We start from the raw sequence: 27,529 nt of genomic DNA on the forward strand, positions 1-27,529 counted from the left end.
TCTGCTGCCTGCCCTCTGGGGGATGAGTCTATCTAAGAGGCTTATGTAAGTTCCCTGATGGGAGGGACTGGTGGTCGGTAGCTCTGACTCTTGCTCTGGTGGTGGAGCTCAATAAAACTTTAATCTGCTTGCCTGCTGATGGGTGGGGCTGGATTCCCTCCCTTTTGGTTGTTGGGCTTGAGGCAACCCAACACTGGAGCCTACCTGGGCTCTTTTGTGAGCCTAATGTCGGACTCTTGGAGAGCTCATGCCAAGGCATACTTCCCAGAACTTCTGTTGCCAGTGTCCTTGTCCCCACAGTGAGCCACAGCCACCCCCTGGCTCCACAGGAGACCCTCCAACACTAGCAGGTTGGTCTAGTTCAGTCTCCCCTGGGGTCACTCCTCCTTCCCCTGGGTTGTGATGCACAAACCACTTTGTGTGTGCCCTCCAAGAGTGGAGTCTCTGTTTCCCCCAGTTTTGTCTAAGTCCTGCAATCAAATCCCTGTAGCCTTCAAAGTCTGATTCTCTAGGAATTCCTCCTCCCGTTGCCAGACCCCCAGGTTGGGAAGCTTGATGTGGGGCTCAGAACCTTCACTCCAGTGGGTGAACCTCTGTGGTATAAGTGTTCTCCAGTCTGTGAGTCACCCATCCAGCAGTTATGGGACTTGTTTTTACTGTGATTGTACACCTCCTGCCGTCTCACTTAGTCTTCTCCTTGGACTTGGGGTATATTTTTTGGTGAGTTCCAGTGTCCTCCTGTCAATGATTGTCCAGCAACTAGTTGTGATCCTGGTGCTGTCTCGGAACAGTTTTATTGAAGCAAGCCATTTTTAATGAAACTTCTGGAAGAATGTACTTTGATAATCCTTTTGAAAATGTATTTGTTTGATTTTCAAACAAAGGAAACAATTGTCAATGACTGGGAAATGATAAAAATATCTCCAAATTTAGTAAGAAGGTATGACTAGGAAGATAAGTAGATATGTATTATGTATCATATTTCAACAGAACATAAAAGAGCAAAAATGGCCAATCAAGATAAACCTGATATGAAAAATATCAGATTTCAGACTATTTTAAGACTTTCTTCTGAATTCCATTTCTACCCGATAAACTAACTTCACAGAATCACAGAAAATTTTGTAAAGAAAATATAATTTAATGGTGGCATATACTTTGTATCTGTCCTCAACCAATTTTTTGTTATGGAAAAATTGATTTGCATTACTCCTTAATCAATATCTATCACAGCAGTCTTAACTGGAATACCTCCTATCTTCTCTTATTCAGTTGTAAATCTCAACATTCCTTTAAGACCAACATAATTGTATCTTTTTAATGAAGTTTCTAATGGTCTTACACCAGCTGTAGCTATTGCTCCCTCATCCCAACCATATAACCCTCAGAATATGCTACCTTTAATGATTCCTTCTTCTTTGCATCATCATTCTATGCCCCTCAAGTAGGAGTCCTTCAAAAATTAAGATTTAGTGTATTTATAATGTCTGTTATATGCCGTTTCACATATACTCAAAAAGATTTGTTCCTACTGGTAATTCAATTTTCATCAAAGATAAACAATTTTTTTTATTAAATTATATTCCTTTGGATTGTGGCAGTCATAATTTCAGAACTCATTTTTTTATAGGGATATAAAATATATGAGTTCCACCATGGAGCTTCTAGTATGGAAGAGATAGATGGGAACTTCTAGGTGGGGGAAACAACCACATGAAACATAATAATTTATCCACTTGTGAATGCAGATAAATTGTATTTGCCACTACTTTGATTTCCATACTCCATGCCTCTTCCAATGTTAATTGCACATTAGCATTATTGTGATAAGTTTTTATTCTTTCTTTTACACATATCCAGAAATAGTCTTATGAATTACAGTATCATTTAAGAATTAGTATAATAATGATAAAATAAAAGTAACAAATGACATTCTTCCATTTTTGTTCTGTTTTGAATTAAACCCTAGTCTCATTCTTCTTTGCCTTTCATCAGGATATAAATCATCCTCTTTTACTAGTTGTTACCATTTGAGAAATTTGGAAGATATTTTCAAATCTGATTTTTGAGAGAAAATTTTCTCAGGCTTTTGTACAGGATTTTGAATGAATGTGTGTGTGTATATATATATATATATATATATATATATATATATATATATATATATATATATATATATATATATAATTTCTTATCCATGGGGACAAATTATACAGAAGTGAGATCATTCCATTATTATCACCTTAAGGTTTTAGAATAAACCTGAAAGTTCTGAATTTATGAAAGAGCTTTTTATTCCTGAAACTCAAAAACTCTAAGTCTATATGTAAAGTGGAAAGTAAGCTGAATAAACAGAGAAAGGTGAACTCTCACCCTGCCTGTCCAGTTCTACTGTTTTAAATACAGCGTTTAGTTATGGACCTTGCTCACACAGTGGAATGTGTTTTCATTGGACACTGATTACTGTTATTGTGGGGCTAGTTTGGATCAAATTTCACTTCTTACAACCCATTTCCTATCAGAGCTAATGGGTTTGTAGCTCATTTATAATGTTCATACTGGCAGGGATTTAGCTGATGTTTTCAAATCCTCAACAGGAGAGGTATTTCCACTCTCCTGAGTGCCTCTCAGCTGCAGGTAAAGAATGTTACAGCTGGATGAGAGCGCTAATTAGAGCCAATTATAGCCTGAGTGACCAGCAGTGGCATTAAAATGTCTGGCAGAATCTACCTTGTCCTTGCAACACAGAGACTTTGATTGAATCTCTACAAATACCTGTCTTGGAACATTAAACATATTATAGAATTACAGGTAATAAGCACTTAATTTTAATAATCAAAAGAGGTATTGCCAAATGCATCCTGAAAGTAGGACTTGACTAGACATGTTTTTACACTGATTGCCAAAGGCATCTCAAAATTAATAGTAAATTTCAGATACTTAATGAGAAGTGTCAAAGTTCTATACCCAATTTGGAATTAATAAATCTGGTCACCTGAATTTAATTCAACATATATACCCAAATTTTCTCATATGAGGTCACTGCCTCAGCATTTTGGAGAAAGTATTTTCAGACTATCTTCATTTTATTTTTATTTTACTCACTTTGTCCAATGGAAGACACAGGTCTTTTAGTGAGTGAGATTTTTTCCAATATCTTCATTTCTATCCATTCTGTAGAATGTAGGAGCTCATCTGGACCTTTGAAAGACCAAATAGACAAGAAGACCTTGTATAGGCAGAAACAGAAGGGTAGCATCACTCTATTTTTGCTATTTTTTTATAGTTTTTATTTGACAAATGAAATGGTATGATTTAGGAATATACAGAAGCAGAATACTTATAACTAAATATTGAATTAAAGTTTGTAAGAGATGTGAAAGAAGCATATATCATTTTTAAAATGCAATTGTGAAAAATGTTTTTCCTATCTAATCTACCTATCTCACCAACATCTATTTATCTATCTATCTTCCATTCATGGACTATTTATCTTAGAAACTATAGTACCATGTTCTAAAATATTCATATGCTCCAAACAATGTTTAGAGGTAAATATAATGAATAATTTTTTGAAATATTTTTAAAAGAGCTAAGAATTGAAAATATAGGAAATATATAAACACATTTAATTCATATACTTTGTGCTTGAATGGTAGATTTTAGATGTAGAAAATTATATGAGAAGTTTCCACTGCTTAATTAGCTTTTAATTTAAAACACAGAGCCTACATTTATTACAACTGTGCATACTTATAATACACCATTTTCTGAAATTCACTACAGTATATAGCCATCATTTATAAGGGAGTAATCAATAATTTCTGATAGGTTGAACACAAAAACATCAATTAGCATCTATATAAAAACTAGGATTTTTTTTGGTGGGCATTTCTAAACAGTGTAAAACAGCTTAAAAACTACATGATGAAAATGTGCTTCATGGAATTGTTTGTCCTTACTCAAATTCGATTCCAGTTATGACCCTGAAAGATGATTAGTAAATTCGACTTTTTAATTAGCATTTTGCATAATTCATTGAAATTATAATGCACTCATGCATTTGATTGTCAAGGTGCAGATGTGCTAACATGAAGCTACAATTTTTTCATCTAAATAACTCTTTTAGTAAAACCTTTAATTTCTTACAATTCTATTGTTTAGGACCTATTATTGTTCATTTAAAAAAATTAGTTCAGAAGTAGATTTTGAAGTCAGCTTGTGTTGTTATGGTAAATTGTTTCGGATAGTAGGAATCAAAGGAAACTAACATTATTTAAAAGGTTGTTTATTTTAGTGAAAACTACTTGATCACATTTAAAGTACTTTTAATGTAAAGAGTAGCTCTCTATTTCAAATCAACACAAAATTATAGCCTAATAGAGCCAAATAGAAATTATAAAATTAAAAAATAAAGGGAATATTGGTTTCATTGCACAGGAGTAACATAGGCACGAAAACCATAGTGCTAACAAGATGTTTAAGTGACATCCTGGTTCTAAAACAGAAATATGGGTATGCATTTCTTATTTGGTTTCATAAGATGAGCCCGGGTATTTAAAAAAATATGTAAAAGAATCTATTGATATCTCTGTTAAACAGCTTTCCAAACTTTTTCCAAAGATATATCTGTTTATATTGAAGTTTAGTGTTTGTTTTTATGTAAACAGTAAAATCCTATTAACTGGGCAGCTCAGCTTCAACTCTGAAGAAAAGGAAGGAAAAAGGGAGCAAAATATGGAATGTGTTGTTCAAAGGAAGTGGCAGGGTGCACTAGGTTTATAGTTAAAAACTATGGGTTTTTTTCTGCATACCAGAGGGACTTTTAAAATGAAGTAAATGTTTCCAAATGAGGTGAGAGAACTTGCAAGCTAGGATTCTTGGCCATTTGTCCTATTCACCAGCGAGGTAAACTGCTGGGAATCAAGCACCCACACACATAGTTGCTACCTACTTCGCCAACATAAATTTTTGTGCTCTTGGTGCTGGAGAACATTGGCCAGCAAAACTGCTATTATTGCAAACATGTATGGCAATGCTGAATGAGACTTCTAGGGAGTAGTGTGGTAGAATGAATATTAGTATTTGGGACAAACACTTCCTTAGGACATAATATAAAAAGTACTCCTTCCATTTCCAAGCTCTGCTGTGCAGAATCCTTATTATAAGGATAATAGTATGAAAAGACCTCTGTGTTGCTCCTGGCATAGTCTACATGGGTCCCTAGTAGGTAATCCCTCATAGCAATTTTATAGCATCTGGCTCTAGGTGTTCATAAAACAAAGTGAAGCATTGCATTCATGGCAATGCTGATGAGCTGAGATTGGCTCCTGTTGAGTTCCAGTTTTGTACTTCTAGGTAGCATTATACTGTGTCTTATGATTCTTTCATGCTAAGATGGTTTTTGCCCTTTTCTTACAAGTGATTGTATAAAAAATTGAAAAAAATAGGTTGATTTGATAATATGTAAATTAACCTGAAATTTATGAAGTTAAAGGTTCTAAAGGTCTCAGAAATTGCCAAACATTTGGGAATCATCATATTAGAAATGGTAATATGGAATTTTGTTTGCAGAGGCAAGAATGATGATATCCAAATAAGAAAGCAATTGATAAAAAAGTACATTCCACTAAGGCCTTAAATGTAAATTTTACTATCCTAAATTCTATGTTAGATGGTCTTTCTATTGAATTATTTGCATGAACTTCATGCTCATATTGCTTTTACCTTCATTCAGTGTTTTGTTTTTTATTTTTAATAAATGACAATATGAAAGTCATAAACCTTGAACAGTAAAATTTCAAATGTTGAAGCCCTTTGAATTTCAAATATACTTAAAGGAAGGCTTTCTGAATACCATTCAAATGGCTACATAAAGCCAACCATTTATAAAGCCATTTAGAAATGAAGCCCAACTTTATAGGATATCATAGTACTCTTTTCCTAATTCTAATGCTCTTAGAAAGCTTTCATTTAGGAAGGAGGTGATTTAATTTTAAAGGCAAGCTGGCAAAGAGGAAACAGTGAGGAGAAATTAAAACACTTAGAATATTTTGTCATTGTGTGTAAGTCATATTCTTAGACATTTCCTTGTTCAGTAACACTGCCCATGTTCCCCAGATTTACTATTAACCTGAACTGTTTATATCATTTTGGCTGCTTTCCTGTAATGTTTCTAAGAAAGTTCAACTACTTTATAGTTAAAACCTCACTAATCTATATACAGATATTAGAGAAAGGCATCATATGTATTCATTAGATTCTGCTGTGGGTGTATGGCTAGCCTGGGACATGAAGAAGTGAATTACGTGGCAGAATCTCAGCTGTGATAATTTTGTGAGGTCATGTAGAGCAAAGTGGCAATCAGACTGACTAGTGTGCATCATTCCTAGATTATAAAGATAATGGTGTCTGTCCTGTTCTTAAATATGTTTTCAGATTTTTTAATAAAAAATGAGTCAATAGCCTAATGTTATTCACTTTTGTGCTTTATTTTGTTTTATCCATATTGAATTGAAATAGACCAGTTTTTAGCTCAATGAAGAGCAATTTAAAATGAAATATGAGGGAAGACAAGAATGCACAGGAGAAAAGATGTAAAATCTTTTACAAAAAGAAATTCTTATTTCATAGAAAGAACAATGCCCACAAGTTAATGAAGAATCTCATAGGAGAAAGTATTTAGGAAGCTATTCATGAATAGTTAGAATCTCAGAAGTCTCTATAGCATTGCTTACTAAACCAGGTAATAGATGTAGTCAACAGGTATTCTGTTAATTGTCATCAGCATTTCCATCATCATCAATCTACTTAAAAATAGCTGATTTAGATAGTTCTGCCAGAAAATCAGATATTAGGATGACACAGCATATGAAATACATATTTAATGTGTATAAAGAAATAAAATTTGAAGAGAGAATTAGTAAATTGGAACAAAGACCAGAAAATAATTCAGCAAAAGAGTAATGACAATGGAAAATTAGAAAATATTTAACAAGAAAAATAGCTAGTAGAATAATAATACAACATACAATTAGAGACTCAGAAGTCAAGAAAAGGATAGAGTAGAGGCAACCTTCTGAGAAATAATGACTAATAATTTTCTAGAGATGTTGAAATACATGAATTAACAATTATAGGAAGTATGCTGTATATCAAGCATGTTAAAGAAAAAATATAGAAAGAAAAGAAGAAAAAGAAAATTCATATTTGTGGAATTAACAGGTCATAAAGGCATTTTGAACAAATTTCTAAAAAATTGGTATCATACAAATCATGTTATCCAACCAAAGTGAAATGTCTTTGCCTCCCTGTGTTGTTTTGAAATGTATTTATTAAATTATTACCCTTTAGTACATTTATTTTTAAAAAAAATATTAAACTATATTTTTCCTAATAAATATATTTATTTTTTTAGATCATAACATTAGAATACTTATTGCACAACTGTCTGTCCAATAATTTTATCATTTTTTATGCATTTTCAAATACAATTGAAAACAATATTACTTTATATTCAACAATTAATCAAATTCATTGACAAAATGTATCAACTTCTACACTGAGCAGTGGTTCTATCCTACACATTCTATCATGGTTCCTCTTCTATTTGCTGAAATAAATTCTTTAATCGATTTTTATTTATTAATATAGAGGGCATTACACTCTGTAATTACTGTACACGTGAAGACATATTTCTTGTATGCTTATTTGTAAATGAAAGCATGGCTAGATATTAAATTACAGGTTGAGTTATTTATTTAACATTTTAACTGTAACACATTTTTATCTCCATCTTGCTATTTTTGTTGATGAAGGCTGACAGTAACTGTTATTTTGTAAAATTTGTTTTATCCTCTGGTAGTTTTAAGATAATTTCTTTGATATTTCACTGACATGTCTGTATGTGGATTTGTTTTTATTTAATAACCCCATACTTGGAGGGTACGTTGTATCTGAGGTCTCCTTTTTTTCCTAATTTTTAAAATTTCTCAGCAATGATCTCTGTAAATGTGACTCACAGTAATTCCCTCTGTTCTCTTCACCGAGAAAGGCTATTGGATTAGTATTGGGACTTGATTTATTCTTGATCTTTCAAATGTTGCTTCCTGATTTTACCTCATTGTCTTCTGTGTTCTGATGTAGGTGTGGTCTTTTATCTAACTTCCAACTTATTTTTATATCTTTGTTTTTCTATATATGTCTTTTTATTTCAGTATTTATTTTTTAAATTTATACATTTCAATTTTATAGACACTTAATTTTTATCCTTTTTGTTTCATAATATGTTCTTTTTAAAGATAGTTATGCTTATTATTTGTCTGATAAATATATCAAGGTTTTTTTTATTTTTTTTTTATTTTTGTGGTACGCGGGCCTCTCACTGTTGTGGCCTCTCCCGTTGCGGAGCACAGGCTCCGGACGTGCAGGCTCAGCGGCCATGGCTCACGGGCCCAGCTGCTCCACGGCATGTGGGATCTTCCCGGACTGGGGCACGAACCTGTGTCCCCTGCACAGCTGTGGTTGAGGTGGACTCTCAACCACTGCACCACCAGGGAAGCCCTCAAGTATTTTTAATATATCTTATTTTTAAATATTTGTCAGATTGGGCTAATCATTTGTTAGATGATTTTCAGATGGAGTGAATTTACATTCTGATTATGGATTATGTTGACTTTCTTGGTGTTAGATTTCTTCATGTGTTTTTTTTAATAGTTTGCAGGCTTAGATTCGCAAGAGTTTTTGTATGTGTTTTCTCTCATTCTTTTTCTCTCTCGTTTACAACTTCTGTGTTAACCTGTCACTGTCTAGTTATTTTGTGAGTAGCTACATCCAAACGCAAGGATCACATCTTATAATGTGTGTTGAACTATTGATTGTACAGCAGATCAAGTTAGCAAGTGGGTGACTTAAATCTGTTTTGATAGAAAAGATACACTCTTACCTGTTGTGTATATTAACATCCATTTGAAATTGTGTCAGTCTGACGAGTTAAAAACAAGACTGCAATATTGTTATCTCTTTTTTAATGGTATCTCCCTTATTTTTTAAATTTTCAATTAATTTTTTTTTACTGGAGTACAGTTGGTTTACAATGTTGTGTTAATTTCTGCTGTACAGCAAAGTGAGTCAGTTATATGTATACATATATCCACTCTTTTTTAGATTCTATTCCCATATAGGTCATTAGAGAGTATTGAATAGAGTTCCCTGTGCTATACAGTAGGTTCTTACTAGTTATTTATTTTATATATATAATAGTATGTAAATATCAATCCCAAAACCCAATTTATCCCTCCCCCCTTTTCACCTTGGTAGGTATAAGTTTGTTTTCTACATCTGTGACTCAATTTCTGTTTTGTAAATAGGTTCATTGGTATCATTTTTTTTTTTTTTAGATCTCACATATAAGTGATATCATATGATATTAGTCTTTCTCTGTCTGAGTTATCTCATTCAGTATGACAATCTCTAGGTCCATCCATTTTGCTGCAAATGGCACAATTTCATTCCTTTTATGGCTGAGTAATATTCTATTGTATATATGTACCACATCCTCTTTAACCATTCCTCCATTGCTGGACATTTAGGTTGCTTCCATGTCCTGGTTATTGTAAATAGTACTGCAATGAACATTGGGGTGCATGTATACTTTAAAATTTTGCTTTTTTCCAGATATATGCCCAGGAGTGGGATTGCTGGATCATATGGGACCTCTATATTTAGTTTTCTGAGGAACCTCCATACTCTTCTCCATAAAAGCTGTACCAATTTACATTCCCACCAACAGAATAGGAGGGTTCCCTTTTCTCCACCCTCTTCAGCATTTATTGTTGGTGGATATTTGGTGATGGCCATTCTAACCGTGTGAGGTGATAACTCATTGTAGTTTTGATTTGCATTTCTCTGATAATTCGTGATGGTGAGCATCTTTTCATGTGCCTCTTGGCCATCTCTATGTCTTCTTTGAAGAAATGTCTATTTAGATTTTCTGCCCATATTGTGATTGGGTTGTTATTTTGATATTGAGCTGCATGAGCTCTTTGTATATTTTGGAGATTAATCCCTTGTCAGTTATTTTCTTTGCAAGTATTTACTCCTGTTCGCAGGTTCATCTTTTCGTTTTGTTTATGGTTTCCTTTGTTGTGCAAAATTTTTTATGTTTAATTAGGTCATATTTGTTTTCTTTTGTTTTTATTTTCATTACTCTAGGGTGTGGATCAAATAAGATCTTGCTGTGATTTATGTCAAAGAGTGTTCTTCCTAATTTCTCCTATAAGAGTTTTACAGTGTCTGGCCTTACATTTAGGTCTTTAAACCATTTCAAATTTATTTTTGTGTATGGTGTTAGAGAATGTTCTAATTTCATTCTTTTACATGTAGCTGTCCAGTTTTCCCAGCACCACTTATTGAAGAGACTGTATTTTCTCCATTGTATACTCTTGCCTCCTTTGTCATAGGTTAGGTAACCATAGGAGAGTGGGTTTACCTCTGGGCTTTCTATCCTGTTCCATTGATTTATATTTCTGTTTTTGTACCAGTACCATAATGTTTTGATGAATGTAGCTTTGTAGTATAGTCTGAAGTCAGGGATCCTGATTCTTTGAGCTCTGTTTATCTTTCTCAAGATTGCCTTGGCTATTCAGAGTCTTTTGTGTTTCCATATAAATTGTAAAATAATTTTTTGTTCTAATTCTGTGAAAAATGCTATTGGTAATTTGACAAAGATTGCATTGAATCTGTAGATTACAGTGAGTAGTATAGTCATTTTGACAATATTGTTTCTTCCAATCCTAGAACATGATATGTCTCTCCATTTGTTTGTGCCATCTTTGATTTCTTTCATCAGTATCTTATAGTTTTCTGACTACAGGTCTTTTGCCTCCTTAGGTATGTTTACTCTGAGGTATTTTATTCTTTTTCATGTGATGGTAAATGGAACTGTTTCCTTAATTTCTCTTTCTGATCTTTTGTTTTTAGTGTATAGGAATGCAAGAGATTTCTGTCTGTTAATTTTGTATGCTGCAACTTTACCACGTTCATTGATGAGCTCCAGTAGTTTCCTGGTAGGATCTTTAGGATTTTCTATGTATAGTATCATGTCATCTGTAAAAAGCGACAGTTTTACTTCTTCTTTTCCAATTTGGATTCTTTTTCTTCTCTGATTTCCATGGCTAGGACTTCCAAAACTATGTTGAATAATAGTGACAAGAGTAGGCATCCTTACCTTGTGCCTGATCTTAGAAAAAATGCTTTCAGTTTTTTGTCATTGAGAATGACGTTTGCTGTGGGTTTGTTGTATATGATCTTTATTATGTTGAGGTAGGTTCCCTCTTTGCCTAGTTTCTGGAGAGTTTTTTGTTTGTTTCTTTGTTTGTTTTTGCCATGTCACGTGGCCTGTGGGATCTTAGTTACCTGACCAGGGATCAAATCTTTGCCCCCTGCAGTGGAAGCACAGAGTCTTAACCACTGCACAACCAGGGAAGTCCCTGGAGAGTTTTTATCACAAATGGGTGTTGAATTTTGTCAAAAGCTTTTACTATATCTATTGAGATGATCATATGCTTTTTATTCTTCAGGTTGCTAATGTTGTATATCACATTGATTGATTTACATATGTTGAAGAATCCTTGAATCCCTGGGATAAATCCCACTTGATCATGGTGTATGGTCCTTTTAATGTATGGTTGGATTCTGTTTGCTAGTATTTTGTTCAGGATTTTTGCGTCTATGTTCATCCATGATGTTGGCCTGTAATTTTCTTTTTTTGTGGTATCTTTGGCTGGTTTTGGTACCAGGGTGATGGTGGCCTCCTAGAATGAGCTTTGGAGAGTTCCTTCCTCTGCCATTTTTTGGAATAGTTTGAGAATGATAGCTGTTAATTCTTCTCTAAATGTTTGATAGAATTCAACCGTGAACCCATCTGGTCCAGGACTTTTGTTTTTTGGAAGATTTTTAAGTCACAATTTCAATTTCAGTACTTGTGATCATTCTGTTCATATTTTCTACTTCTTCCTGGTTCAGTCTTAGATGGTTATACCTTTCTAAGAAATTGTCCATTTCTTCTATGTTCTCCATTTTATTGACATATTGTTGCTTGTAGTAGCCTCTTGTGATGTTTTGTACTTCTGAGGTGTCTGTTGTAACTTCTCCTTTTTCATTTCTAATTTTCTTGATTTGATCCCTCTCCATTTCTTTCTTGATGAGTCTGACTAAAGGTATATCAATTATGTTCATCTTCTCAGAGAATCAGCTTTTAGTTTCATTGATCTTTGCTATTTTTTTCCTTCATCTCTATTTCATTTATTTCTTCTCTGATCTTTATGATTTCTTTCCTTCTACTAACTTTGGAGGGTTTTTTGTTGTTGTTCTTTCTCTAGTTGCTTTAGGTGTAAGGTTAGGTTGTTTACTTAAGATTTTTCTTGTTTCCTGAGGTAAGACTATATTGCTATAAAATTCTCTTTTAAATCTGCTTTTCCTGGGTGCCATAGGTTTTGTATTGTCATGTTTTCATTGTCATTTGTCTCTAACTATTTTTTGATTTCCTCTTTGATTTCTTCAGTGACCCATTGGTTGTTTAGTAACATATTGATCTATCCTGGAGAATGTTTTATGTCCAATTGGGAAGAAAGTGTATTCCGCTGCTTTTGGATGGGATGTCCTATAAATATCAATTAAGTCTGTCTGATCTAATGTGTCATTTAGGCTTGTGTTTCCTTATTAATTTTCTGTCTGTTCATTGATGAAAGAGGGGTGTTAATGTCCCCCACTATTATTGTGTTACTGTCAATTTTCCCTTATATGGCTGTTAGCATTTGCCTTATGTATTGAGGTGCTCCTGTGTTGGGTGCCTATATATTTATAATTGTTATACCTTCATCTTGGATTGATCCCTTTAGCATTATGTAGTGTCCTTCTTGTGTCTTGTAACAGTCTTTATTTTAAAGTCTGTTTTGCCTGATATGAGTATTGCTACTCCAACTTTCTTTTGATTTCAATTTGCATGGAATATCTTTTTCCATCCTGTCACTTTCAGTCTGTATGTGTCCCTAGGTCTGAAGTGGGTCTCTTGTAGACAGCATATATTCAGGTCTTGTTTTTGTATCCATTCAGCTGGTCTGTTGGAACATTTAATCCATTTACATTTAAGGTAGTTATCACAGCCACCTCAAAACATACCACTTGACATAGCCCCGCCCATCATGGGACAAGACCCAGCTCCAACCACGAGAGGGCAGGTACCAGTCCCTCACATCAGGAAGCCTACACAAGCCCCTGGACCAACCTCACTGACCAGGGGCAGGCACCAGAAACAAGAGGAACTATGATCCTGCAGTCTGTGGAAAGAAGACCATATGTTTCTATATATACATGTAAACTTAGAGTGAGGAAGTCTTTTTTAGTAAAACTCAAAGACAAAACCCACAATAAAAACTATTAAAATATTTAAATAAATAAAAACAAAATATCATTGACCATAAAAATTCATTCTTGTTTCTATTTAATATGGCCTCTGGGTAACAGGTCCTTATTTCAGTCTCCTCCAAATTTATGGAAAGAATGAATCATAAATTTTTACAAAATGGAAAACTATGCATCAGAAAATTTAATTATTTAATGTAGGAAGCCTAAGAATAGCTAAAAATACTCTTAGAAATCATGTAATTCTACACTAAGCTTGTCAGTTACAGGATTAGTATATATTAATATATATAGATATATACAAGTACATATATTAAAATATATAATAGAAATACAAATATATGTAAATATAATATACATAAATATATAAACAATAGATTTCATATACATTAATCAGCATCACTTAGGAAATAACAAAATTAATATATAATTTATGGTTTACACAAATATATAAAACAAATATATAAATACATGTGAGCTGTTTTCATACCTTTTGCTAAAACTATTAAATATCACATCATTAAAACTATAAAACTTTATTTAGTACCACATAAGGAGACTTGAATAGATGGGCTGATTTTCCATGCCTTTAATTGAAAGATAGAAAATTAAAAATCATTCCTCCCCAAATTATTGGATACATTTATCATAGCTGAAGTCAGATTTGTTGCTGTTTTTGTTTGAGCAGACAAAACAAAATAATTATGAGGTTTATTCGAAAGAATGTAAACAAGAATAGCTATGACAGATTTCTTACAAAGGATAATTCATTGAATATTTATGTGTTATTTAAGCAGATAAAAGTCTCTAAATATGACACAAATGGCACAAACCATAAAGGAGAGTAATTATAGATGTGACCATGTGAATAATAAAAACATCTGTAAATATTACTGTGAACAAAATAAAATTGGTTTTCCACTACAAGGTGAGAATTCAATATAATTTTATGCTATTTTTATATTTCGTATTAGCAAAACTGATATGAGGATAACTCTGTTATGGGGAAATGGTTATTTTCATGCATTGCTAGCCATAGGCAAATTGGTACCAGCTGTTGGAGAATTTTCTAATACTGATATGGCTACTCAGCTATTTCAGTTTTAGGAATTTATTGTAAAAATTTTGAAGAAAAAAACCCAGATATATGCAAAAGTTTGAGATAATTTTTACCCTATTATTATCATTAAAAAAAAATTAAGGTGAAAATTATGGCATATTTCTAAGTAAGATATTACATTAATTATAAAACAATATTATTGTGTGGGTGATTTTTCACAATAGTTTGTTTAATGATACCACCAGTTTGCATGATATGTTATAAATTATATCTCATTTTTGTTTTCTGAAGAAATATTTTATAATAGAAAACATAAAGATGCTGCAAAGTGTTTAAAAGCAGTCATTTTTGGAGAAGGGATTACAAGTCTTTATTTAATAAATTGCATTTATTTATTTAATAAGTTTTTATTTGAAATATAATAAAACTGGAAAGTTCATAGATCGTAAGAACGTATGTAGATAAATTTTCACAATTGGTAACCTCATACAAAGCCAGTAACCAAGGTTAAGTAACATAACATTAGTAGCGACCCAGAAGCTACAATTGTGCTGACTTCCAGTCCAACCTTTGCACTGTTAAGAAATTAATGTTGTATGTTATTGAACTTTGTATAAATCTTAAAAGAGAGTAATGAATTTATTTTTGTTTCTTTTCAATATTATACTTTAAGATTTATACTGTTGTAAATTCATTTGTGGTGTCTTCATTCAGTGCTTCATAGTGTTCAATGCACAAAATATTGCAAAATATTTGTCCATTCTACAGTTAATATTTGGGCTGAATTCCCTTTGAGACTATTATGCATGACACTGCAATGAAGTTTCTTGTAAATGAGTTCTGTCAAGTACATACATATATATTATATTATAAATTTATATATGTATATGAGTACATATATACAATTATTTTTAAATATTTATATATATTTGTATTCATATATAGGTACACATTTCTGCAATTCTAGGAATAAAACTTTCAGGACAAGAGTATGCATGTGTTTAGCTTTATTAAACAAAACTAAATCATTTTTTTACTGTAATTATGATACTTATATCAGCCTTCACTTTCACCAGCAGAGTAGAAAAGTTCTTGTTCTATATACTCACTAACAGTTGTTTTCTTCCTTTTAGCAATTCTGGTGAGTGTCCTTTTTGGTTTTTGGGGGGTTTGTTTTGTTTTGTTTGTTTGTTTGTTTTTTGCCATTCATATGGTTCTAATTGACATCTCATATGTGTTTAAAAATGTTACATATATTTTGTATGTTTATTGGCCATTAGGGTACCCTTTTCTATGTGTCTGTGTAGTTATCTTGCCCAGTTTTTCTTGGTTTTCTTACTTTTCTTACTGATATATAGAAATTACTTGTATAGAATGTGTTTGAGTCTTTTGTTTAGTGCATAGCAAATATCTACTCCTGGTCTGAGACATACATTTTTTAGTCTTTCTAGATTTTTTTGTTGTGTTGTATTCAGATATTGAAGTCCATTTCATAAGCTTTTGTTTTTAATTAATGCCTTTTGTGTGCTGTTTATGAAATCCATTTCCCAATGTCAAAAAATTAAATATATTTTAAAATCTTGACTTAGATTTACAATCCCATGAAGAGTTCATTTTTGTGAAAGGTATGAGGTCCAGAATTTTTATTATGTTTTCATATGCATATATAATTAACTCTAAAATATTTAAAGGGTCATTATGTCCCTCTGCACTGCACTGAACAGTTATACTATTTTGCATTCCTTCCAGCAAATGAATGAGAGTTCCTATGGCTTCACATCCTTGCTAGCATTTGGTGTCAGTGTTTTGGATTTTGGTCATTCTAGGTTTGTAGTGGTATCTCATTTTAGTTTGCAAGTTTCTAATATCATGATGAACACCTCTTCATATGCTTATTTGCCATCTGTATAGCTTCTTGGTGGAATGTCTGTTCAGGTCTTCTGTCTATTTTTTTTTTTTTTTTTTTTTTTTTTTTTTGTGGTACGCGGGCCTCTCACTGTTGTGGCCTCTCCCGTTGCGGAGCACAGGCTCCGGACGCGCAGGCTCAGCGGCCATTGCTCGTGGGCCTAGCCGCTCTGCGGCATGTGGGATCTTCCCTGACCAGGGCACGAACCCATGTCCCCTGCATCGGCAGGTAGACTCTCAACCACTGCGCCACCAGGGAAGCCCTTTTGTCTATTTTTTTAATGTGCTTGTTCATTTTCTTATTGTTGAGTTTTAAGAGTTTTTTGTTTAGACAAAAATCCTTTATCAGATCTGTCCTTAGCAGATATTTCTTCCCAGCCTGTACCATGTCTTCTTGTTCTCTTGATAATGTCTTTTGCAGAGCAGAGGTTTTTCATTTATGTAAGTTCAGTTTATCAATTGTTTCTTTCATAGATGATGTCTTTGATGTTGTATCTAAAAATAATCACCATATCCAAGGTAATCTAGATTTTCTCCTATATTAACTCGTAGAAATTTGATCGATTTGCAATTTACATTTTAGGTCTATCATACTTTTTGAGTTAATTTTGTGAAAGGTGTAAGGTCTGTGTCTAGACTCAGTTTTCGCATGTGGATGTCTAGTTTTCCAGCGCCACTGGTAGAAAGACTGTTTTCTCCATTATATTGCCTTTTTCTTTGTTGAAAATCACTTGATTTTATTTATGTGGGTCTATTGTATTTGATATTTTTTATTTTTAGAATATAATAAAGAATATATATTTGAAAACATTGTATTTTGATTACTAGTATATAAACAAAATTGTTTTTAGCCAGTAACTTTGTCAATCTCATTTATTTCTAATAGTTTTGCCTGATTTGAGGATATTTTATATAATTGTGTAATGTGTATATAGGGCTGGTTAGTTTCCTCTTCAAAACTTATTCTGTTTATATCTTTTCCTTGCTGTATTGCTTTGACTTCCCCTACACTCTTGAATAGAAGTTGTGATGATAGACATACTTCTCGTATTCTAAATAAGAGAAATCTTGTGACAATTCATCTTTAAGTATAATGCATATTATATATTAGTATTATTATACTAAGGAAGTTGATGATGATGAATACAGGCAGTTACCTTATAGTCTCAGATTGTTAAGTATTTCTATAATGAAGGGGTATTTCATCAAATATTTTGTTCAAATTTCTCAAACTGAGATGATTTTTTCATTTTTTCTTTAATGTGATGAATATTGATAAATTTCTAAATATTTACCTTTGCATCCAAAGAAAAATCCAATTGGTTATGATATATAATCAGGTTTATGTATCCCTGGATAATATTGGAAGTTTTCAGAAAGGTTTCTGTAGTGTGCTTATAAGAATAGTTATCCTGTAAAATTATTTTCTTTTATATCATTGATAGGTTTTTGTGTCAAGTTTATACTTGCCTAATATAAAAAGTGTTAAGGTTTCTCTCATTTTCTATTGGCTGAAAGAACTTGTCTACAGCTGCCTATTTTAAAAAATAAATACTCAGTAGAGTTTAATGGCAAAGCCATCTGGTCCTGGAGGTTTTGCTGAATGGAAGATATTTAGTCATGGGTTTAGTTTCTTTAATATAAATTACATTACTGATACTTTATACTTCTACTATCATCTCTGTTAAAATTTTTTCCCCAAATATTTGTACATTTTAGATAAACTGTCAATTTTGTTGGCCAAAATCTCTAATATGATTATTTTTACTATTTTAATATCTGAAAAATTTACATTGATATCCCAATTTTCCAACTAATATTGATAATGTTTTCTCATATTTCTTCTTGATCTGCCTAGCTATTAATTTATGAATATTATTACTTTCTTCTCAACTAACTTTGGTGTTGTTAATTTTCTCTATTATATGTTACTATATGTTTACTTTCTATTTCATTGACCATTGCTATTATCTGTATTATTTTCTTTCTATTTCTTTCTTTAGATATAATGTGCTTTCTTTTCTAGCAATTTCTAGTTTCTAACAAAGGAATTTTGATCACACGTTTTCTGAATAATCAGTGTAAATTTTTATTTGATCTGTAGGCCATTCATAGGCACCTTGTTTGATTTCTTGTTCTTTTTGTTATTATTTTCTAGCTTAATTCCACTTTGTCATAAATATACTTTGTATGGTAGTACTCATCTAATAAATTTTGGAAACATTCTGTTTGTCTGAAAAATGTGTATTCTCATATCCAATTTTTTTTTTATTTTTAAAGTGAAAGCAGGCTTATTTAGAGAGATACACTGTCCATAGACAGAATGCAGTCTGCCTCAGAAAGTGAGAGCAACCCTGAAATATGGGGTGGTGAGTTTTTATTGGGTGGGTAATTTCATAGGCTAATGAGCAGGAGGATTATTCCAAATATTTTGGGGAAGGGGCGGAGATTTCCAGGAATTGGGTCACTGCCCACTGTTTGGTCTTTTATGGTGGGCCTTGGAATTGACATGACACCTGCGGATATGTCACTTAGCATGCTGATGTATTTTAATGAGCATACAATGAGGTTGAAGTTATAGTGGAAGTTGACTCATCTGCCATCTTGAACCTAGTTGGTTCTAACCAATTTATGTTGTGCCCTCAATGGCTATGTCATTCTTTAAAGGTTGTGCCCTGCCTGCTTCCTGTCTCATTCCTCCCTCAGGGATTTTACTCCCATAATCTTATGGGAAGCAGAGGGGCAACAGTCCTTCTTCTGTAGCTGCTTCAGGGCTGAGATGGGGCATTGACCCTGCCTGTCAGGGAGTAAAAATCTCTGGATGCCTGATCTAGGGGCCCCAGGGTCAGGACAGCTCCTTGTTTTAATTCAGTATGGGCTGGAGTCCTCGCATAGCCATCATCTTGATGTGGAACTGTTGTAACTGCTTCCATAGCTTCTCTATGAATCTTCTTGAAGATAAAGCACTTTTGTAACAGCATCAGAGTACAATAACTGTCTATAAATGACAAAAGACTTAAAAGGCACAGTTAAACATCTCATTGTGTAATCAATAACGAAGCTTGGTTATTGTTGAGACATACAAAATTTTAAGATAACAATTAGAACTATAGCATTATACCAGGACACTTCCAAGTTTTACAAACTTTATATAAATTTTAGAATGTCTATATTAATAACATTCTTCCATACAGTATGCTTTAAGTTGGTTTATCACTCATGGGATAATGCTCTCTATTTAATTTAATGTAACAAAAAATACTAGTTAAATATTTCTCTTTGAAATTCCTCAGGGGCCCTCTAAAGCATCCCAAAGTTAACTGAAAGTCAAAAGAACTTTAATTAAAATTTGATATTTGGGAATTTTGCCAGAAAGTTTTGAAACATTTTGTCAAATAAAATCATAGGTCATGATGACAATACTTATTTGAGACAATACTTATTTCTCAACCAAGGTTACAAGAGATCTCAAAAGCAAATACAGAACACTTAGTGGCAAAGAAACTCACACAATCTGTTATCAAAAGCAGCATTCCAAGAAAACTTTGTTCTCTTAACAGAGACTGAATCCAAGTCTTGCCTAAGCTCACTCTCAACAAAATCCATTTACCTAACTAAATTTCCTTTTCATTTTCCACAGAGCTTTTACAACTTTTTGTATTTATATTACTTTGTTCCCCCTTCTTTTTTTCGTGTAGAAGCAAGTAGCTGTAGGAGAAAATTCACTCTTTTCCTTTAAGAGAATGTAATGCCCTTTCTCATACCCTTTTTTTCAAAACACACATCCTACTTTCCTTAAGCGACATAAACTGTCTTCTATACCAGTATGCTGTAGATTGGTAAACATAAATACCAATGATTTCTAAAAAGCACGTGCTTTCTTATAGAGAATATTTCAGAGTGGTACAAACATATTTATCAATAGTCCTAAATACCTTTAGTTTCTCTGTTTAGTAATTGATGTCTCAGTATCTTATTTTATTTGGGAATGATCTAGCTATTCAATAAACCTGCATCACTTAATATAGAACAACTCCAAATTTCAAGTACATTTCCAAATATCTGGAGAGATTATTAAGTAGACATTCCTAAGATATAATTATTCCTAAAAGGTTTACCCCAAAGCTATTATCTCACTTTCATTTAATTCACTTATAAAAATTTCTTCATACCAAGTTATTTTTCTTGCTGACAAATTCATAACAGATATAAAAAGGTCTTATTTGACCTCTAGTAAACCTAAGTACAACAGAAGTATTATACTTAGCATTGATGACTCTAAAGATGTCTATGTTAATCAAATTAACAAGCTTAAGCTAATAACCAGATATTAATTCAATACTGAATATTTTCCAGATCACATGAAACTGGAATTTACTCTGGCTGATTTCCTTCATATTTATGAGTATTTATATACAAATCAAGGTCACCTGTTCAGATGGCTAAATATTTTTTTACTAATATTTATGGAGAAGACACTTAAGATTTTTATTTATCCTTGACAAGTTCCAAATTATCCACCCCTTTTTGCAAAATTTTTATTTTAAAAAGATGGCAGAGATAAGTGTTCCTGGAGAAAACCATGTAAAACATTTGCAATTCGAAGGCATGGGAGGAGAAAGTGAGTTCCTCCTGGGATGACTTTGTTCCACCTTCTTCAATACTGATAAGCCTCTTAAGATAAATAGGAAGGTTTTGGGAGTGGAAAAATGATTGGCGGGTTTTGGATTATTTTGGGAGCCACAACTCTGGTTCTGTAAAAACTAGACTTGTAAAACAAGGACAGTTTTTTGTTTTTTTTCTTTTTCAAAGAATTGGGTGGCTACTTCAATGATACTGAAGGACTGACATACCTATTTACATATGTTGGATTGTATTATTTTTCCTCATTTAGTTTAGGGGAGAAGTTCTCCCCCAAAATTCCTATCAGGTATAGTTTACTTAGACCAGTGGCCTCGCATTTTGGTGATCTATTTACAAACACTTTTGGGGATCCTCCCTGGGTATAAGAAATTTTTAAATTATGGCCCTCAGTCCAGCCTTTGATCTGAGGAGGCTTGCCTATAGCCTCATGTGATCCCATTTTTAAAGGTAGCTGGATAATTTTTAGCCCTTTCTTTCCTTCCTTTCTTTCTTTCTTTCTTTCTTTCTTTCTTTCTTTCTTTCTTTCTTTCTTTCTTTCTTTCTTTCTTTCTTTCTTCCTCCCTCCCTCCCTCCCTCCCTCCCTCCCTCCCTCCCTCCCTTCCTTCCTTCCTTTCTTTCTTTCTTTCTTTCTTTCTTTCTTTCTTTCTTTCTTTCTTTCTTTCTTTCTTTCTTTCTTTTCTTCCATTTCACTCCTATTTTGTAGGCACCCTTAGCTTGAATTTTATAAGCACACAGAGTGGAGGCATTCATGGCATAACAGTGTCTGGACCTGTCCACTCAAAGGTAAAGAGATGCTGGGAGTCCGGGTGCAGGGTAATGTAGAAGAAAGAAACCTTTAGTTCTAGCAATGTGAAGAAACAGCCCATAGTTTAAAATTTTAGACAGGGTGGAATGGAGACCTCCTCTGGATTGGGACTGAGGTAGACTTCTCCAGCCAAGAGCAATTGTTTTTCTTGGTGGGTGTCTTCTCCGTGAGGGTCTCCAACTTGGACTATTGTCTGGAATTTAGTGAGCAAGTCCCTTCCCAAAAAGGGGATGGGGCACTCAGTCATGAGCAGAAACTGATGTGCAAATGTAAAATTTTCTAGCAAGGAGTTGAGGGGAGGAGCAAATTGCTTGGTTTGGGGCCTTCCATCAATCCCCATTATCATATAAAATTGGGAGGACAAGGGTCCAGGAAAATCAGTCAACACAGAGTAGGCAGCCCCCACATCTAATAAAAAAATAATTTCCTACCTGCCGTGTCAAGGATCCTTTGGAGAAATGACCAGGTGTCATTTGGGAGCCAGGTAGGGTCTTGGGCCCAGTCAGTCTTCGATCCTCTCAGCCATCATTGGTTTGGGAGTCCTGAGTCCCCTTCGAGACTGGGGACAGTCCTGCTTCCAGCAACCCTCTTGTTTGTATATTGGGCAGGGTCCCAGTGGACTTTTCCCATACAGGGAGCATTTGTCCTTCCAGTAGCCCTCTTGGTCATACTTAAAACTGATGCTTTCTCAGTGAGACAGTGGCTTTGATCCAGGCTTCCTGGATCTTGTTCTCACCATGGGTCTTCACCAGGGAGTATATTCCTGAGGTGGTGTAGAGGTTGGGGCTGCCACCAGAAATTGTATTTTTCCTTATTGTCTCTGAATCCTTGTTGTATCTTCAACCCTAAATACTGCAAAGGCCAAATCCATGAGCTGATGTATGGGTGTCTGTTGTCTCCAATTCCCCAGATGTGGTGTTAAGGGTAAATGGTTCAGAAGACTGTCCCCACCTTCAGAATTGGGGGAGGCAGGAGTTCCCAGTTGTGGATCTTGGGGAGGTGGACTCATAAGGGGATCATCTAAAACATCAGTCTCCTGTGGGGGAAGAAGGCACTTTGAAAATATGTGAGCCAGGCATACCTGGCAGGAGTTCTTTACACCTGGATTTTGGAATAGAGTCATGAACATTTGGATGTATGGGACTTCCCTCCATTTATCTTCCCTTTTACAAAATAGGTCCAGCTGCAAGATGGTATTGTAATTCAATGATCCATTTCCTGGCCAGATCTCTTGGTTCCCTAGTTTGTATTGGGGCCGTTCAGTATTGCAAAAGAAAATTAATTCCTTTTTCTTAAACCATCCTGTACAAATTTTCCCCATTTAACTAATATTCATCTTAGCGGGGAGTCCTTCAGGACGTTTATAGTTGTCCCCGTTTTTTTATTAAGATGTCTTGACGAAAGAGGGTCTGATGGGTCCTGGCCAGATGGTAGTTATTTGTCCTGGCATTCTCCCAGTGTCAACAGTGGAGTCCTTGTGAGCACCTGAAATCTGCCTGGTCGGTGAGCCTGAGGAGGCCCCTTGGATTAGTCAAGGAAAGGAACAAGAGCCAGTGGGAGAAAAAGCAACCAGAGTCCCAGGGCTCAATCTTTCAGAGAGGGAGGGAGGAGACTTAGGCCCTGAGCCAACTAAACATATTGCCTTTATCACTGAAAAAAGAGAAACAAATAGAGCTGAAGGGTAGGGCTGGAGCACCACAAGGCAGTGATCATAATACAATGCAAAAGCTCCCCTCAGGATATGGTCCTTGTGATGTTGAGGGAGGGCTGCCTCTCCACAGGAATAAAAGAGGCAATGCCCAACCTGCTGGCATAAACGAAGCTCAAGGATCTATAGACAGTCCAAGAAATCAGGAGAGGAGGAGAATATAAGGAAATCCAAGACAGGAGGTAAGGTGTACAGCCATGACGCTTTATAGGCTTCAGATTTGTGAGCCTGCCGAGAAAGGTGCTTGACCACTACCTCCACTCAGGGGTTGATAAAGTCCACCCGCGACCCCCAAGGGGGGAGTACTTGCCCACAACTTCCACTCAGGGGTGTGTGGGCTCCCTACAAGATGGGACCCTTAACAGGGAGCATGACGCCCAGCTCGGTACCACAGTCAATGAGGGGGTTGTAATAAGGAGGAAGACTGAGTGGGAATAGGAAGATGCACAGCTGCAACACTTCCTGGGGGGTTAGGGACTGTGACCCTCTCAAGGGAAGTGCTCGCCCACAATATCCACTTGGGGGTGCAATGAGGCTGTAAGCCCTGAGAACACTCGGGGAGGACCGGGCTGCAAACCTAGAGGAGGACTCATGAAGTCCCCCAGTTTGGTCCCCCCAACGCAGTTCTAGCATCCTGTAACCGGACTGGGACTAAAAATGAGTAGGGAGGGGGAATCGGGCTCGAAGAGCCACAGAGGGGAAACTCACCCAACCAAATTGTCAATAGCTTGCCTCATGGTCTTAATTTGGATATCCAGTGGTCATCTTGATGGATCTTCCTGAGTCCAAAGAGATAGAGGAATAGGAGAATGAGAAAGATTGAGAAGAGAGAAGTCTTGGCCTTGGTGGCCTCCTTCACGGCCAGAGAACTGGTCTCTGCCAGATCGTGCAGGCAGCATTAGCTGCCACCTAAGGGGCTACTTGAGTACATGGCTTGGGATGAGTCCTAGCTACCCTCCACAAAGGGAAGCTGTAGCTTAATAGGCGGATTGAGATTATGCCCTTTGAGGTCCCATGGTGGGTGTCAGAAAAAATGTTGCTGGAAAAAGTGGGATGGGAGAGGACGGGGGGGTCCCTGAGATGGGCTGCCAAGTGTAGGTTCTTGGCTTCATGAAGGAAAGAATCCAAAAGCGAGCCATAATAAGGTGAAAGCAGTTTTATTTAGAAAGATACACATTCCATAGACAGAATGTGGTCTGTCTCAGAAAGTGAGAGTGGCCTCACATACACCTTTAAATAAAGTACAGTATTACACACACACACACACACACACATATATCAATTACATCAAGTTTGCTAACCATGTATTTAAATTCTCTATCATTACTGATATTTTTTTATTAGCAGTTGGGGAAGGTTTGTTAAAGTCTCACATTACAAATATGGACTCTTCAAGTCTACATTTAGTCAAATTTGGCTCTACATATTGTGAAGTTTGACTGTTTGATGAATAGAGATTTAGGATTCATATCTTCCTGTTGGATTGACAGCTTAATCATGATGATGCATTTTGTCTTCATCTCTAATGTTTATAGCCTTACAGTGTCTGAGTAGTATAGCTATATCATCTTTCATTTTATGCAAATGTTTGTTTCTGTAGTATAACATTTCTTTCCTTATATGTTTTATTTGGGTTTAATCATTCTTGTTTCCTATTTAAAATATTTTACCATATATTAGCTTGTGTCTTATCCATTTAACTTTTAAAGATTTTCCCCTTAGAGATTAAAATCATTCCTGATTTATCTCAGTCTTATACAAATAATTCTTTACCACTTCATTAATAATACCAGAATATTTCACTTTTCTATTTCTACAGTAATGATAGAACCTAAGAATACTTTAGCACTATGTATTTCTTTCACTTTTGACTTTTATTGTCATACTGCTTGATTCTACCTATATTTGAAATCCCCCAAATATTTTAATTATTATTTTGACTATATAATCTCAATTTACCTACCTTAAAGATGCTGATTCTTTCTTTTGCCTACTCAGATCTGCTGTTGACACTCTCCAAAGAATCTTTTTCATTTTAGTTACTGTACTTTTAACCTACAGTATTTCTATTTTATAAGAAATAATATCTGCCTCATTATTGGTATTCTTTACTTGGTGAGAAAACATACTTCTCCTTAATTCTTTTGACTTGGTTTTCAGTAGTTGTTTAAACATATTTTAAATAGCTGATGTAAAAAGTTTTCTTCAAGGAAGTCCAACATTTATGCTTCTCCAGGGACATTTCTTGTTGACTACTTTATTTTTCTTGTGTATAGACCATACTTTGTTGTTTCTTTGCAAATCTTGTAATTTTTTGTTGATAACTGTATACTTTAAATAATATAATATGGCAGCTCTAGAAATCAGAATTACCCCTTTCCAAACATTTGTTATTGTTTCTCTTTTTTTTTTTTTTTTTTTTTGGTGGTACGCGGGCCTCTCACTGCTGTGGCCTCTCCCATTGCAGAGCACAGGCTCCAGACACGCAGGCTCAGCGGCCATGGCTCATGGGCCCAGCCGCTCCATGGCATGTGGGATCCTCCCGGACCAGGGCACAAACCCGTGTTCCCTGCATCGGCAGGCGGACTCTCAACCACCGTGCCACCAGGGAAGCCCAAGTCTATAGTTTTTGACATCTGTGATCCTGAAGTCTCTGCTTGTTTATCTGAGTTTTCAGCTAAAGATTGGATAGAAATTTCCTTGGAGATCTGAAAGCAAGAAGTCTCCTTGTTTTTACCAAGGAGTTTGCTGGGTGTTTTTGGGGGGGTATGCCTTCAACACTCAGCCAGGCTCTTTACAACTCTTCCTTAGTATTCACTTTCTGCTTGTGCAGAGACTCAGAGTTAGTCAAAGGAACAAGTTTAGGGGTTTCTAAGGTCTTTCCTGAGCAGGCACACGGACCTGTTCATAAGCACTATTTTTATGTATGGACTTTCAGATTCCCAGTAATATGTTAGAGCTTTTTAAAGCTCCTATGAAACTCTTATTCCCCAGCTTTCTTTTTTCAGTTTTTTTGGTTAGCCTGCTTTTTGCTCCAATTGTTATTTACTGCCAAGGCAGCTACAATGTTAAACAATTGCCTTTGATTATTTATGACAAATGCCCCTAGGGACAATGATGTTCACATTGGGAGAACTTGAGCAAGGACCAATAAGGACAGCTCTCCTTGTGTGGTCTTTCAGGGAATACTTACACTGATTAATGATGACAGATCCCTAAGAATATGTCTTTCAGGGACCTCCAATCCTGTTTTGGTCCCACCAGCAACTTGCAGAATGCTGGTGTTCACCATGATTGTGGACTATTGGTTTTTCAGGCTACCATGGAGCTGGGGAGGAGATGGAAAAAGGGTGAGTTAAAAATAAAACTCATTGTACTTACTGAGATTAAGGCACTTTTCTTAAAAAACTCTCCAGATGGCTGTAAGCTTTTGGTTACTTTCTAGAGTGCTGAAAAAAAAAAGTTGATTTTGACAATTTTTTGCTATTGTTCTCATTGCTTTTATGGAAGAGATGATTTTTTGAGATGTTTCCTCTACCATTTTTACTGATATCCCTGCATAGATTTATTTTTTAAGTTAAACATTATTTATTGAAAGTCAAATATCAAGTCAGTAGAAAAACCATTAATATAGGCTTTCCTCTGCTGAGTGTTCTGGATTCTGGGCCATACTGCATGGCAAAGTTTTGATTTCTGTTTGTTTTTTTCAAATTTTCCTTGGGTATTTAAAATTGGTTCACATAGAGTAAAAGGAAGAAGCTTTTAAAAACAACATGAGATCTCTTTTAACAATTCTTTTATTGTTAAATATAGTATTCTAAACTATAGGCACAATGTTGCACAAAAGAACTATAGAACTTATTTGTCTTGAGTAACTGAAACTTTATACTTATTGTGAGTGAAAAAAATGTTGGCTGCCATATCAGTAAACAGAGGATGTTGCAGTCATAAAGCCATCACATTACAGCCACCCCTGATGGTAAGC

The sequence above is a fragment of the Tursiops truncatus genome, chromosome 5 (assembly GCF_011762595.2).
Source record: "Tursiops truncatus isolate mTurTru1 chromosome 5, mTurTru1.mat.Y, whole genome shotgun sequence".
Taxonomy (NCBI): Eukaryota; Metazoa; Chordata; class Mammalia; order Artiodactyla; family Delphinidae; genus Tursiops; species Tursiops truncatus.